Source organism: Columba livia, chromosome 3, assembly GCF_036013475.1.
Source record: "Columba livia isolate bColLiv1 breed racing homer chromosome 3, bColLiv1.pat.W.v2, whole genome shotgun sequence".
Taxonomy (NCBI): Eukaryota; Metazoa; Chordata; class Aves; order Columbiformes; family Columbidae; genus Columba; species Columba livia.
In genome coordinates, this window is record NC_088604.1 from 40,312,660 (window position 1) to 40,327,268 (window position 14,609).

Consider the following 14,609-nt stretch of genomic DNA (forward strand, 5'->3'; position numbering starts at 1 on the left):
AACATTATTTATGAATGTATCCAAATCTCTAGGTGACAATGGAAAGAATTATAGGACATACATACTTTCATTGTTTCACTTTTGATCACACAGGAGGCAAGCAAAGAGTGCAAATACCCTGTCTCTTACATGGCTCAAGCATACCTATGAACTGGAAATGTGTAAGTGAGCTGCAGGAGGGAAAAATAAGAAGAAAAAAAAATTGATTTTCCAGTGTAGAACTGCTTTTCAAAGTACAGGTGATGAGATGCACAAAGGAGATCTAACAGTAGTGGACAATAATGTTGCTGTTTTATAGACAGGGTAGAACGGCAGATTAATGACAAACTCATGATGAATGTGAGCATAACTACCCACTGTGGACACTGGTTTAGTAATTTTGGTATAGGGTAGGTAGGGGAAAGAGGAAGACAATAAGAAAGAGGAGCCTCAAGGATGCATCCTTAAGGAATTTAGTTCAGCATAAAATGGAAAACAAAATCAGAAAAACATGCAGCTCAAACAAAAGCTAGAAGTGGTCAAACAAACAAAACATTAAATGTATAGCAGATGTAGTTTGATGTTCCAGCACAATGCATCCAGCAACGTAAATGCCCTCACGCTTTTTGCTTCCTGAGTAATAAAATCCCTAAATTTCAGCTTCTATGCCAAACTATTTGTTCTTGAAGGTATGCATAATTTCAAGAGAATATCTATTTGTGAAAATCCTCAAGTGACAGTAGAATGTGTCAAATCTCAGGAAGAAAAAATTTACTATTACTCCTCCAGCTATTTCGAGACTTCAGGGTCTGTTCTAACACAAGTTGAAAAAGAAAATTTGAATAATTCATGTCAATTTCCTCTTTAATATAAACAAGATGCATGCACTGAAATATAGAAGAAATGATCCTGTCCAAAATCACATGTTTTTTTAAATAGCAAACCCCATTATGCAAGTATTTACAAAAACACTTCATAGCTCAGGAATTTCAAAAAGTACAGAAGCAAGCAAAAAAACAAGCTTACATCTATATGAAACCAGGACTTACTTTGTGGTACTTTCCAAGGAGCAGAATAATGTACATTTTTTCTTAAATATTTCTTCTTACTCATGATTTTATCATTTTACTTTTTTTTACAATATTGAGACTCAATCTATTACTGGACCATTACTAAATTAATTTAAAAGTAAGTGAACATTGCAAGTAAGACTGTTCTCTAAATAATGTAAACCTGATCTTTTAGCTTTTGCTAAACCTGGAGAAAAAGAAATGTCTTCATTATTTAATACTTCTGTCTTTCTTCCACTGCTGATTTTGCCCTTGTCTACAATAGCCTGATAGCTTTTTCACTGATTTTTGTTTGCTTGTTTTTTGGTTTGTGTTTGTTTTAGTTTGCTTTGTTTTCAATTCACCTTTAAAATATTACCTTCTAAATATTTATTTGATTCACAATATGTATGGAAATAAGCCAAGGTAATCTCTTTTTTTGCATTGTAGTCAATTCTCTTATTTGGACATAGATCTAGATAGCAAGCTTTTTAACATTAAGTCGGTGTCTCCTTTTTTTTTTGTTTTTTTCCTCACATCAAGACATTACCTTTAATATACACTTCTCACTTCTGCAGACTTCTTTATTATTCCAGTCACACTTACCCTCTCCAATTTTCTTCCTCCCATCTAATCAACACAATAGAGTACAACCTCTAGCCTGCTTAGCAAACACCTATATAAACCATATAAAAAGTAAACGTAGAACAATATCTTCACAAAATACTCCTGCTCTGAATGCTGCCAGTCACTTTAGAGACTCAACTTGTTTGAACACTCAAATGCAGAATAAATTTCCCATTGGCTTGGTGCAATTGTCAAAGTGTTTTAGGTTCAATCCTCAGTGTGGACCTAAGGGAATACATTCAGGTTAGCAGCAGAAAGTCCCATAATGGCATCTAAAGATTAGAAGTTATGAGAAGTTTGTTTATTAGTGTTTGTAATAATGGTGAAAAGGTTCATTGCAGCTCTAATTAAAAAAAGTCTTGGGAGGATTTGTTTTGTTTTATAAGAGTGGTGTGACATTTGTTAAGTATCTGCTTCATAGTGCAATATTTTCTTAGTTTATTTTAACATTTCAGATGTATCTTCCACTATAAATTCACTATCCTGTTTTCATCTAGGATAGAGTTAGTTTTCTTTCCAGTAGCTGGTATAGTGCTCTGTTTTGGATTTAGTATGAGAAGAATGTTGATAATGCACTGATTGTGTTTTGGTTGTTGTCAGGTAGTCAAGGACTTTTCAGCTTCCCATGCTCTGCCAGATGCACAAGAAGCTGGGAGGGAGCAAAGCCAGGACACCTGACCCAAACTGGGCAAAGGGTTTTTCCTTACGATATGATGTCATGTTCAGTATATAAACTGGAGTTGCCTGGGAGGCAAATACTGCTGATCAGGAAAGGATAGGCTATTGGTGGTGGGCAACTGCGTTGTGCATCACTTGCTTTGCATATTATATTATTATTATTTTATCTTCCTTTGTTGTCCTATTAAACCGTTATTAATATTTCAACTCATGAGTTTATTTTTTCCCCTCTCAATTCTCTCCCCCATCTCACAGTGAGTGTCTGTGTGGTCCTAGTTGCCAGCTGGAGTTAAACCACAAAAAGAGTTTGCCTTTAATGAGGAGACAGCTATACAGTTCAATAAAAATAGAAAAAGTGTAATTGCATGAATTTTTTCATCCCCCCAAAAATCGTGGTTTTTGTTCAGCTCATTCATCATTATTTTAGATATCCTTTTCTTCAGTATTCCACTTGTATGACATTTTAAGATGCTGAAAAGTAATCCAAGTGAGGACTAAAAAAAGTCAATCACTTTCACTTCAATTGCTTTTCCTGAGCAACTATCCACCAGATCATGTGTCTACTGCCAAGAAGATTTTAATGGTACTGAGCTCAAATTTTCTCTTTTAAATTTAGTTCTCATATATGACCCCTTATAAGATATATAAATTTAGAGCAACCAGGACATTTCAAATATTTATATTATTTTTGTAGTTGATTTAGATATTTATCCTGAAAAAAATACGTGCATGTCCACAGCTTTTCCTTTGGAAGTAAACTATGAATCAGTCAGAAGGATTACATAGTGCAAGATTTCCCTGTATGAATTTGGTGTATGCTACCAAGCAAGGAATCCAGTGTAAATTTAGGCAACCTTTTCAGCTTTCTGCACCTCTTTAATTTAATCAATGTCTATTAAGTGGATTATCACTTTGTGCACCTATGTAAAACTTCCAAGACTAAATCTTACATTTCTAGAGGCTTCCATAAGACAATTAATAATTTAGAACAAAGGTTAAAAGTGACAACATAGTTTTATCCTTTGTTTAACTAATTTCACTGTGTAAGAGGAATTGCTTAGGCTGATTAAAAAACAGAAGCCATGTGATCTCTTTTCCTAAGAGAATACTCAGACTGACTTACTCATTACATTCATTATTTCGAATATCCTTCATGTGCCTTTCTATTCCCCTCTTCAAATGAAAAGAATTCAATGTTTTTCTTCTACTACTACTAACTTTAATCATTAAATGCTTTATATACCTTTAGAAGAAAGATGTACCATAAATGTATATAAAGCACATAAATTACTTCAAACATCAATTATATCTACTGTCCACTTATGGTTTGAGGATTTTTTTTTTTTTTTTTGTGGGGTGTTTTGGGATTTTTTTTTTGTACCTAGGTGAAGTTGTCGTAAAGTTGTCTTGAAGTTCACCCAAGGTGACATTAGAAGGAGAGAGAGAACAATAATATATGTATTTATTTTGGTTAATCTTTCTTAGAAACACTGCCCCATGTCTGAGATATTCTGGAATACTTCTCTGTCGCATTCTGTAAAGTAGCCTACAAAACAAATATGCTAGTTTGCCTAGAAATGTACATAGTTTCTTAACAGAAACTGCACCTTTCACTCTGTCCTTCATATTAACCCCACATGGGTAAAGTAGGACAGGCCAGGAGAAGATTTTATATGACAAGTAATAACTTTTGTTGATGATTTCAACAGTAAAACCTGTTTGTAGCAGTATTTTCTCCTCCACGTAGTACCTGGCATCTGTATCCATTGTGGACACTATGAGCTCATGAGGGTATTTTCTGTGTGGCTTGATGGGCACAGTGCAACTCCCAGAGCCCTGCAATCCTGTGCCCATTGAGTAGGCTGCTGGAAAAGGGAGCTCTTCAGATTACCCCTGCCTTTTTCACACCCTTCAGTAGCTGATATGTTGAGGAATGGGTCATGCCAATCCCTACTAGTTATCACACCTCCAGACAGGCATCCAGTGGAAAGATCTCTCTGATCTCTGTAACAAGACACCTTTTCTTACTATGTAGTTATTATTTTATTGTATCCTAAATAACGAGGAATTTTGGATAAATCTTTCCAAGTCCAGATCAGATGAATGGGTTAGCTCTCAACAGCTTTTGAATATCATAGTTAAATGTCATCAGGAAAAACAAATTGGTGATATGCAATTTACAGACAGATTTTAAAGTTTTAGGTTCATTATTCAGCTTGCAACTTTCTTTTAATATCAAAACTAAGCACCCCACTTCTAATGTGCCTCTGCACCTGCTTTTTTTCATGATTTACGTTACTACACAGTCAAAATCTTTTATAAGAGGTACTCCAATAAGTGTTAATCCGTCTAAATCCTACATTTCACCCACCCACACACTTAGCGCCCAATTTGCTCCAGTTTCATGCATCATTTGTTCTTAAAATCTACAGAAGTTCCACAAAAAAATCTGCAAAGCATAAAGGATTCTTGATCACTATAATACATTCATTCTATGCAATTGTTTTATCTTTAATTAAGCACTATCAAAAAGCAAACTTTCTTTACCCTCCAAAGCAAAGTTTGGGTTTTGGTTTTTGGTTTTTGTTTTTTTTTTTTTTTTTTTTTTTTGTTTGTTTGTTTTGTTTTTTTTTTTGTGTGTGTTTGTTTTTTTTGTTTTTTTTTTTGTTTTTGTTTTTGTTTTTGTTTTTTGTTTTTTGTTTTTTTTTCCCTGAATTAAAGAAATATGTTCTAGTTAGAATGCAGAGTAATATTTTAAAATAGGTAAATACAACACAAGTTTTGTTACATGCAGATTATGATCCAAAATATACTATTTTTCCCAATTCAAACACCAAATGTTAAAAAAGTATTGTTCATTTGATAATATTCTGAAAACTATTGTTAATCAATATTTTTAATGCAGATGTCACTAAGTAAAACCTTAGCCTTAGTTCTGCCTACATGGATAGTGTATATTAGATAATCTGTATTTAACACAATGGCTCTTGAAAGCTGTATAAATAGTAAAAATACAAAGCTTTGACTAAATTAAAATAGACTTTTCAGCTGTGAAACTTCTAATAATGCAAGACTTATGGAAACTCATATGGGACCCAAAATTTTTCCTTATTGCCTTATGTAGCTGTTTGCAAAGAAACTTTCATTATAGAACATCGTTGCTTTTGACTATGACATTTTGACACAGCTCTTATGATAGTCCATGTTGATTAATGTGAATGATACATTAAAATATAAGCTGTATTTAATAGTTATTTAAGTATATTCTTTTTCAAAAATAAATGACAGTACCAGAAAATGTCAGGTGCATTAAAGAGTGTTTTCCATTTTAGAGACTTTGGTCTGTGAAAATAAAACAATTTTCTAGAGGAAAGTGGGTTGCAGACTGATGGGTTAAGTATCAAAATACTGAAATAGCTGCACACTATCCTCCGTGTTCCTGTTATACGTTGCACAATTACATTCCTCACTGTCCTTCTATCTTTAACCCGTATTAAGGCCAGGTGTCTGTCTTCAGAAAGAACAGAGAAGTCTGAAGAACTGTTCTCCCAATTTTCTAGTGCAAAAGTGAAAAAAAAAAAAGTCATTCTATTTCATTCTATAAAGAAAAGTGCTTTTCATTATTAGCACCTAATTGAAATTATTCTCCAGCACATTATATTAAAGACAATTTAGTTCAGGTCTGCATTTACCAATGTGGATCTTATTTTCAGTCTTGTAACATGCTCATGCTGAAATTCATATTCTATGCTCCAGCTTTCCATTACTTGAATAAACTAGCCATTTTTATTTATACCGTTTAATTTAATGATAGCATGTCCGTTACTTATTATCATAGGCTATTGGCCATGTTTTAGTAGGACATAATAACAGACTTTAAGTAGAGGTTATGCTAGGCATTCAGTCAGTTTCAGAGGTTGTATAATCGTTTTCTTTTTCCATGATGGCTATGCTTAATTTTATGGCCTGAAAACATGTTTCAATTCTGATTTACTCTCGAGGGTAGGATAGTAAAGCTGGAGGTGGATCTGCAGGCAAAGTATTATATATATAAAACAGAAGCTTTAGGCTGGCTTTAATGAGAGGGTAAATAAAAAACAATTTCAGTGGTAGAAATTATTTTTTTTATGTTGGGAAAGCAAATGTATATGTTAAAGTAGAAGAAGGAACTGAAGGTCAAGGGGTAAACTGTTTGATGCAGCACATTTCAAGCTGAAAGTCAGCCCCATGGTCTGTGTCATAGAGTAGAGGGAATGGGAAGATAAGGCGGAGCCTAGGGTTAGAGGAATGTTTTAAGATACTGGCTGTCTAAATGTTATCCAAGATTTTTTTTCTGCTTGGTATGATTTTGTAGGCTCAACAGGCAAAACCCGTTAACTTCTTAATTTTAGAGGTCCTGTCACATGCTAGGAGGTGCAATACTTGTGAATTTTCTTGCCCTAGGACATAAATGGATACGTGTAAGCAAAAGATCCTGATTCTGATCCCGAGTCTCTCTCTAGCATATTTATACTGGGTTAAAAAGACCAGAGCAGTATGAAGAAAGCATAATTTTTTAATATTTTTTTTTTTTTTTTTTTTTTTTTTTTCCCTGGGGTGGCCTTATTTAGGAATGTCAAGAACTCTTGTCTCTTGACAGGATTTCTTGTACTTCCTGTGATAGGGAACAGGACGAGGATAGAGCCTCAGCAAATATCCCAGGACCCCTGTAGTCTACCCAAATGTAAGTGGTCATAAATGAGTGTGGCCCTATGGCTGCCTCTTTATAGCATGGGACCATGGGTATAGTTACAAAAGGTATTTTGAAGATTCTTATTTTGTATATACTAAAGTTTCCCTTTCATTTGAGCCCAATGCCTTCAGTTGGTGGTCTTTCCAATTATTATTATTATTGTTGATACTACTACTACTACTATTATTATTATTATTAGTAGTAGTAGTAGTAGTAGTAGTCGTAGTAGTAGTACTATTACTATTATTATTACTACAATATTTAATAATATTAATATTACTACTAATAATAAAATTACTAATACTAATAAGTTCTGTCACAAATTCACTTCATGAGATAATTAAGGTTGTGATTTGTCAAAATCTACCAATCTTGAAAATGCTGTGGCATCCATCCACCCTTAGGAAGATTATTGATGAAATCCCAGCTTCTTTGCTTTAAATAATGAATACAGAAGTTTTCTCCCATCACTTTTAACTCATTGACAGTGATAACACTTCCTCAACTGGCAAGTAAGAAACCCTTTTAGACAGTAGATTATATGCAAGAAAGCTTCAAGAGAATTATGCTGTATGTTTAAGGTTCAATAAAAAGGGTTATTGTCAGTACTGTTCCTTCATCTTGAAAGAATACATCAGCGTGCTTGTGACAAAAGAGGACTAAGTTTTCTTCTTCTAAAACAAGGAGGCAGCAAGCAACAGTTTTAACAATTCAAATTTATTTCTGGAACAAAATATGGGTATTTATTGAGGAAATACAAGATTAGCTGAATGACATTTAAATAAGTAACAATTTGAACTGAACTGAACCAAAAAATTGAATGAAAAATAGATCACCTTAGGACTTTGCACTTTCAAAAATTAACTTGATCATTAGCTTCAAAAATATACTATTGGGATGGGTTTCTGGAACAAACAGGGTTTTTTTAAGGTTTAGCATAAAAAATTCATTAAAAGGATGAGCAAGTACAACTTCCTGTTTAATACAGGTCATAGAACTTATCTAGAAATTACTGGGTCCCTTGATACCAAGCTGAATAAATAACTTCCAAGTTGACAAGGGCCAATTTATCTCTCCCAGCTTCAGCAACCTGAATTCAAGGTTGTTTTAACCTACAATTCTCTCCTCCTCATTTTCTCATACATTTATATATTACAACGACATAAATTACACTTCCAGAATTAATATTTCTCCCCCATATACCAAAGACAGAGCCTACATTGCCTATTGCACTAGTGGTATAGTTAGATGTCCTAATGACATGGAATTAATAATATTTTCAGATAAATTATTCTGCTGGTTCTCCTGCTATATGCTCATTACAGCCACATTAAAACTGTTTCTCTCCTCACTCTTTTGAACTGCATTTAGAAATTCCTTGTTGCTTTTTCACCTTTTTACTAGATTTTGGAGCTACCAACTGTGAAAAAAGAAAAAAAAAAGTCAGGGAAACTATGCTTCATCTCTATAACTACTGTTTGGTCATACAAAATGTACTGAACTTCCTTACTCTCTCATTATAAGGCATTTTTTTTCACTTTCCAAATGAATCTTGAATGTCGTTGACTAACCTTTTCAACTTATCTTAAGAATTAATGGCCTTCATCTCTCATCCTGGAAAATTGATTTGGATCACTGAAAAGCATGAAACACTCCCTTGTGTCCTTCCAAGTGTCCTCCTGCCTGACTGCCATGTGGCTTGTTTCTTTGACAGACTAAGACCACTTCTAAGTAACCTGGCAGTGATGACTTGGCAGAAGACCAGTCCTCATGATATCTATTGTATGTGCTCTTGGGGACATATCCTGGGCACTCGAGAACCTGGACCTGCCCCAGGCTTGTCCCTGGCAGGTAATGTGTACATGTACTCTTATGCCATACTCCTAAAGATGGGTTTCTGTTATACAGAGAGATTTCTGCCTTTTCTTCCCCAGCCCTGTCCCCGCACACCCCCCCACCCCCCCGCGCCCACCATTATGTTCACTCTGATTTCCTCACTCTTCTTGATAATTTCTTTTTGATAAAGTGTGTAACGGTGCCCCAGACATTATGGTTATAGCTTGTCCTCATTAGACTGAAATTATTCTAGGTCTGGAGATTAGTCATTCATTTCCTGCAACCAGCTGTACTATTGATCACCCAAGATTTATATTAATACACCAAAAATCAATGCATCTTGAGCCATTACCTAAACAAGTTCCCTTTTAGTTATTAGCTTAAGATACATGTTTCATTTTTATATTGGTCCTGCAGGCAAAATGATCACAATATTATTTCTGCATGTGTCTATACAATCTGGATGACCATTAGAGAAGACAGCAGACAAGGCTATCAGATGACCATATTTACAATCAACAAATCATATTTACACATCAGCAAATCTTGGGTGAATCTGCATTCTTCTTCAGACAGATGAGATTTCTTCACTTGCTGATAGTGTTTTTCTACAATATAGTGAAAATTTCCAGAATCACAGCACCATTGAGGTATGAAAAGATGTCTGGAGACTGCCTAATCTAACTCCTGCTCAGAGCAGGGTCAGCTAGCACAGGTTGCTTAAGACTGTGTCCAGTCAGGTTTGGAGTGTTTCCAAAGACTGAGATGCCACAATTTCTGTGGAGTAGCTTTTAATATAAGTTAGGACTAGCTGACAATGCTGACAGCATATCTGCACAAGTCTCCACACTGTCTGTTGGTTCCAAACTGCAACAGCTGGGCAAGCTGTTCCAGTGTTCAACGACTCTCACAGGAATAAAACCTTTTTCCAATGCTTAAATGTTTTTTTTGGTGTTTTTTTTTTTTTTCAATGAACATTTCAGTTTGTGGCCATTGCCTCTTATGCTGTCACTGGGAACTACTGAGAAGAGTCTGGCTCTGTATTTTTATTCCTCGCTGTCAGGAGGGAAACCGATAAATACCTCACTATTTTGTCAAATACTGTCACCTAAATCTTAATTTTTATTTCAAATCTGAAATACACAATAGTACCATCTTCTAAATACCTTTTGTTATTGAAAACAATCAGACAAGTTTACAGATTTGGAGAGCTAAATCTCTTCTGCAACTCATTATAGCTTCTAGTATGACCTCACAGAGAGTGTTTTAGAAGTCAAATAAATTAAGGCATTTAATTAAGTGGTGTCTCTCTCTCTTTCTACCACAGATTCATATGTCTTTGATAGATCATAATAACTAAACATTTGCTCCTTACAACATCCTGACCTTCTTTCCATTGTTCTTCACTACCCAAATCAGAAAAAAAAAAAAATCAGATAAGCTTTCCTTTCCCCCCTCTCCTCTGTCCTTATCTCTGCACTGAGAAGGACCAGAACTTCACAGTAGCATCCAGTACCACATCACAACTGCAGCTGCCACTGCTGTCATCCTACTCCTTCTGCTCACACCTATACTACTACCCAGATGTTGCAGGATTCAAATCTCTGTGAACCATAGCTGCAACCTCACAGTTTTGTACAGCATTGCTCAGTCATCATGTGAAAAGATGTCTTCTACTTTCATTACACTTTTTTATGTTCTTGAAGCCCTTCCTTTGAGGAGGGACTTCCAGAGAAGGGAGATAGAAATTTTAAATGTCCCCCTTCAGAATGAACGACTCCCCTTGCACTTCTTGGATCTTGATAGCATCACTCTTGCCCTTTCTTATCCTCCTTCATTTGTCCTTTTTTAAGAGGCAAACTTTTCCTTCTGCTTTATCCCATTGGTATGTAAAAGCTGCCATGTGCAATCATCACTGATAAAAACTGTTGCCCAAAGGCTGGCCACAAAAGGTGACTAGGTGGAACCTGGTATCAAGATAACGTCTCCTGCTGCACCCAGCAGAAAGGCAGATCCAACAAAGCAGCTCCAGAGTGGAGACTGAGGCAGAATTCATTTAATGGAGGTGAAAGACACTTACAGAAAAAGCCAGATTTTTTTGCTTATCTTTCCCTACCCTGTTCAGCTCCTTGTCAAACTATATATGGAAAAATATATATATGTGGAAAATAACACATACATCTAGCTTTGGGAGTCCCAGTACTCAAACAGCAGACTGGACCAGTATAAATGGGAAGTATAATATCTGCTTGCCTTAGTCTAAAGTTCTCCTAGATTTTGGTTACGGTCATCAATAACTGTTCTTATGTTCCTATATTCTTAATCATGGGTGATGTAGCTGTTGTGGTTTAACCCACAATAGCAAAAACAATAAGAAAAAAAAAGTGATGCACAGTGCAATTGCTCACCACGCACTGACTGATGCCCAGCCAGTACCTGAGCAGCTGTCGCTGCCTCCCAATCAATTCCCCACAATTTTTTGTTCAGCATGATGTCATATAGTATGGAATACCCCTTTGTCCACTTTGGGTCAGCTGTCCTGTCTGTGTCCCCTCTCAGTTTCTTGTGCAGTCCCAACCTGCTTGCTGGCAGGGCAGAATAAGATGCTGAAAAGTGATTGACTTAGTGTAAGCACTGCTCAGCAGCAACTAAAACATCAGTGTCTTATCAAATATCACCCTAAATCCAGAAGAAAGCACTATGTCAGCTACTGGAAAGAAAATTAACTCTTTCCCAGCAGAAACCAGGACAGTAATCCATGACTGAAGCAGAACTTGAAATACCAGGAGTGTATGAGCTTTTGCAAAAAGAAACAGAAAAAGTTTACAAGAGTAAATGGTATGGAACAGTGATGTAAAGTTAGACCTAAAGTTATTTTAACACAACCCTCTCTAAATACCAGTTGTTACAAACTTTCCATCATCAGGCCCTGTTAGGTTGTATTGCTTGTAGCAGAAAGGCCTTCTTTCAGTGCTGATGGATACATTTTGTCTAAAGTCTAGCACTTTGGACTCTGTCTGTACCATTTTACATCTTGCTTGTATCATGACATCTTGTGTGGATCATGAAAAAATTTCAAAGACTTTCCAGTTAATTCAGAGGAAGTTTTTGCATTACTTAGTTGTACTTTGCCATTTGCAAAAAATGAATATATTAGACTTCAACCAATTTTTAATGTGTAAAGTAAAACTGAGCTTGGTAGAAATAATATATGCTCACTGACATCCTTACACCTGTACCAAGTTCTGATAAAGATGGCTAACTACAAAAAGTTTTATATTTTTTTAGCTAAACTATATGTTTGAGTGTAACAGGAGTGATCAGGGATATGTAACATTCTCTGAAACTGTTGGGGTTTAATGTGACATGCCTTAGAGAAGACAACTCCATTAGTATAGGTTTTTCATTTAAAATTATATATAAGTGACACTATTGTTTAACAGACACACATTTATGTTCTGTCATACATTTGTGTTGGAAAAGGGAAAGCTAAAGAACTGCAGCTGGCACTCAGAGGGAAGGCCATGAGGTTTGTGGCAGTATTTAGTTCCCATGAGAACAGACTGAGGCCACAGTCAGAGATGAGCATTCGAGAAATGTCTTCTGTTAAATGATGTTTCATTGTATTACACATTTAGGTTACGTCTCCAGGGAACACATGTGAGCAAAAATTGTATATGTTGCTTGAAACTATAGAATGTTTTTCAAGAAAGCTTTTTGGAGGAAAATAGCTCTTTGAACAGCTCGAAAATCCAGAATACTGTTTTCATTTGTTTTAATAGCATTAGTAACACTTACTGTTACTGTTATTGTTTTTACCTTGCTAATTGTTTCAGGTATTTGAAAACTGATTTCTATGTGATGAAAATGGAAAAAACTTTTAAATTTACAACAAAAGTTTAAAATGCTTGTTTATATTTACACAGATAAATAGACATTTAAAATATCCCTCATTTGGTGATATTTTATTTCTATTTTTCATGATGAGACTGTTTGGACTATTTTAGTATTACTACTTATAAAACAACAACAACAATGACAACAACAACAACAACAACAACAACAACGGAAGATCTGTCAATAAATGAAAACAGCTTATTTAGAACCTATGCAGTGCCTGTGACATTTCTTGATTACCTGATATTGGCCTCTGTGTTCCACATACAGCTTTACTGAGGTATGTTAAACAGAGAATTCATGAAGTTGAATATATTTTTCTGCTGACTGCTGTCTCCTCCCAGTCCTGCGCTGCAGCACATTGATCCTTCCATCTCCAGCTTATTCTTGCCACTTCAGCCTGACCCCCCAACCCATTCTTTTTCTTGCATGGGGGAATGGCACATGTTGAAATGAGATTCTTTCGCACCAAGAATATGGGGATGAATTTGCTTCTCAATGCTAATCATAGTTACTAAAATAATCCATGAGGCTATGCTCTCTATGTTAATCTTGCAAAGACATTTCTAGGACACCTGTTCTGGATTAGACTGTTAGATTGATTTTGCAACACAGTAGTTGCAAAAATGCTTACAGACCATATATAGACATTTGCAAAGGTTAAATAAAGACCATATTTGGTAAAAATATCATTCCAAAAACTCTGTCCAAGGGAGATTTGTACACTGAGACCTGTGGGTTATATGAAGTCCTTTTGCCTGGTCATTGGCAGAGTTGTCAAAGTAGCAGTTTATCTGGTTAAATGCTGTACAAAAGGCTCAGAAAGAAAGATTTTTGGTTTATAAACATGGATTCATTTCCTAGGTGCTTTGCCCATGAAGAGAGGAGCTAAGTAAGCTGTGGTGTTTTCTTTGTGTATCCTGTTGCTCTCTCTTTCTCTGTGTGTGCATAACAGGCCTACTGTAACTTCCAGATGAAATGTAAATCATATCGGCATACACCTACATATTATTATTTTATGATTGTATTGTTATAAAGTGACACAACAATTTACCCATGGCCATTCCTAGTTTCACCAGATTTCATGATTTTTGTGTTTTATGAAATCTCTTTCATAGACATAACTGTTCAAAAGTTTAAAGACATGCTATAGCTGGAGAAACACATGTACAGTGAATAGGTCTGCCAGTTCTAGGATAGCAAAAACATTTTCATTGAGATATAATCAATTTACACTAAATAAAATGATATTAAAATGTTTCATTTTAATTTGATTCATGTGTCACTGATGAACAAAATATAATAGGTTTTCCCACATGAGTTTATGAAAACATCCAGAGGCTCAGATGCTTCATAATATCCAGCTTTCTGATAATATATAGTAGGTTAGCAGGATTGATTCAAACATGTATCAGAGAAATTGACAATAATCTTAAATAAGAATTTAGTTAACAAAAATGTTCATTTTACAAATAATAAACAATCTACCTAACATTCTATCATAAATTGGGATAATTTTAATGCATTTATAACATAAGGTACACAATATTTCACATAATAACTTTTGTACATAATATACTCTCTTACCATTTATGTACTTTTGTTGGAAATTTAAATCTCTTATTTGCCTGTGTTGCAGTTTTTGTGGCTCCTTGAAAGTAGAGTTTGAATTATAGAAGTGTAAATTGTAGTAGATAACAGATTATCATATGCTACTGAACTAGATGCATGGAAGAAAAAAAAGCTGTAGAGCAGATGCTCTGCAACAGAACAAACATTACTAATTTTAATGTTTATTTCGGCTATTTTAT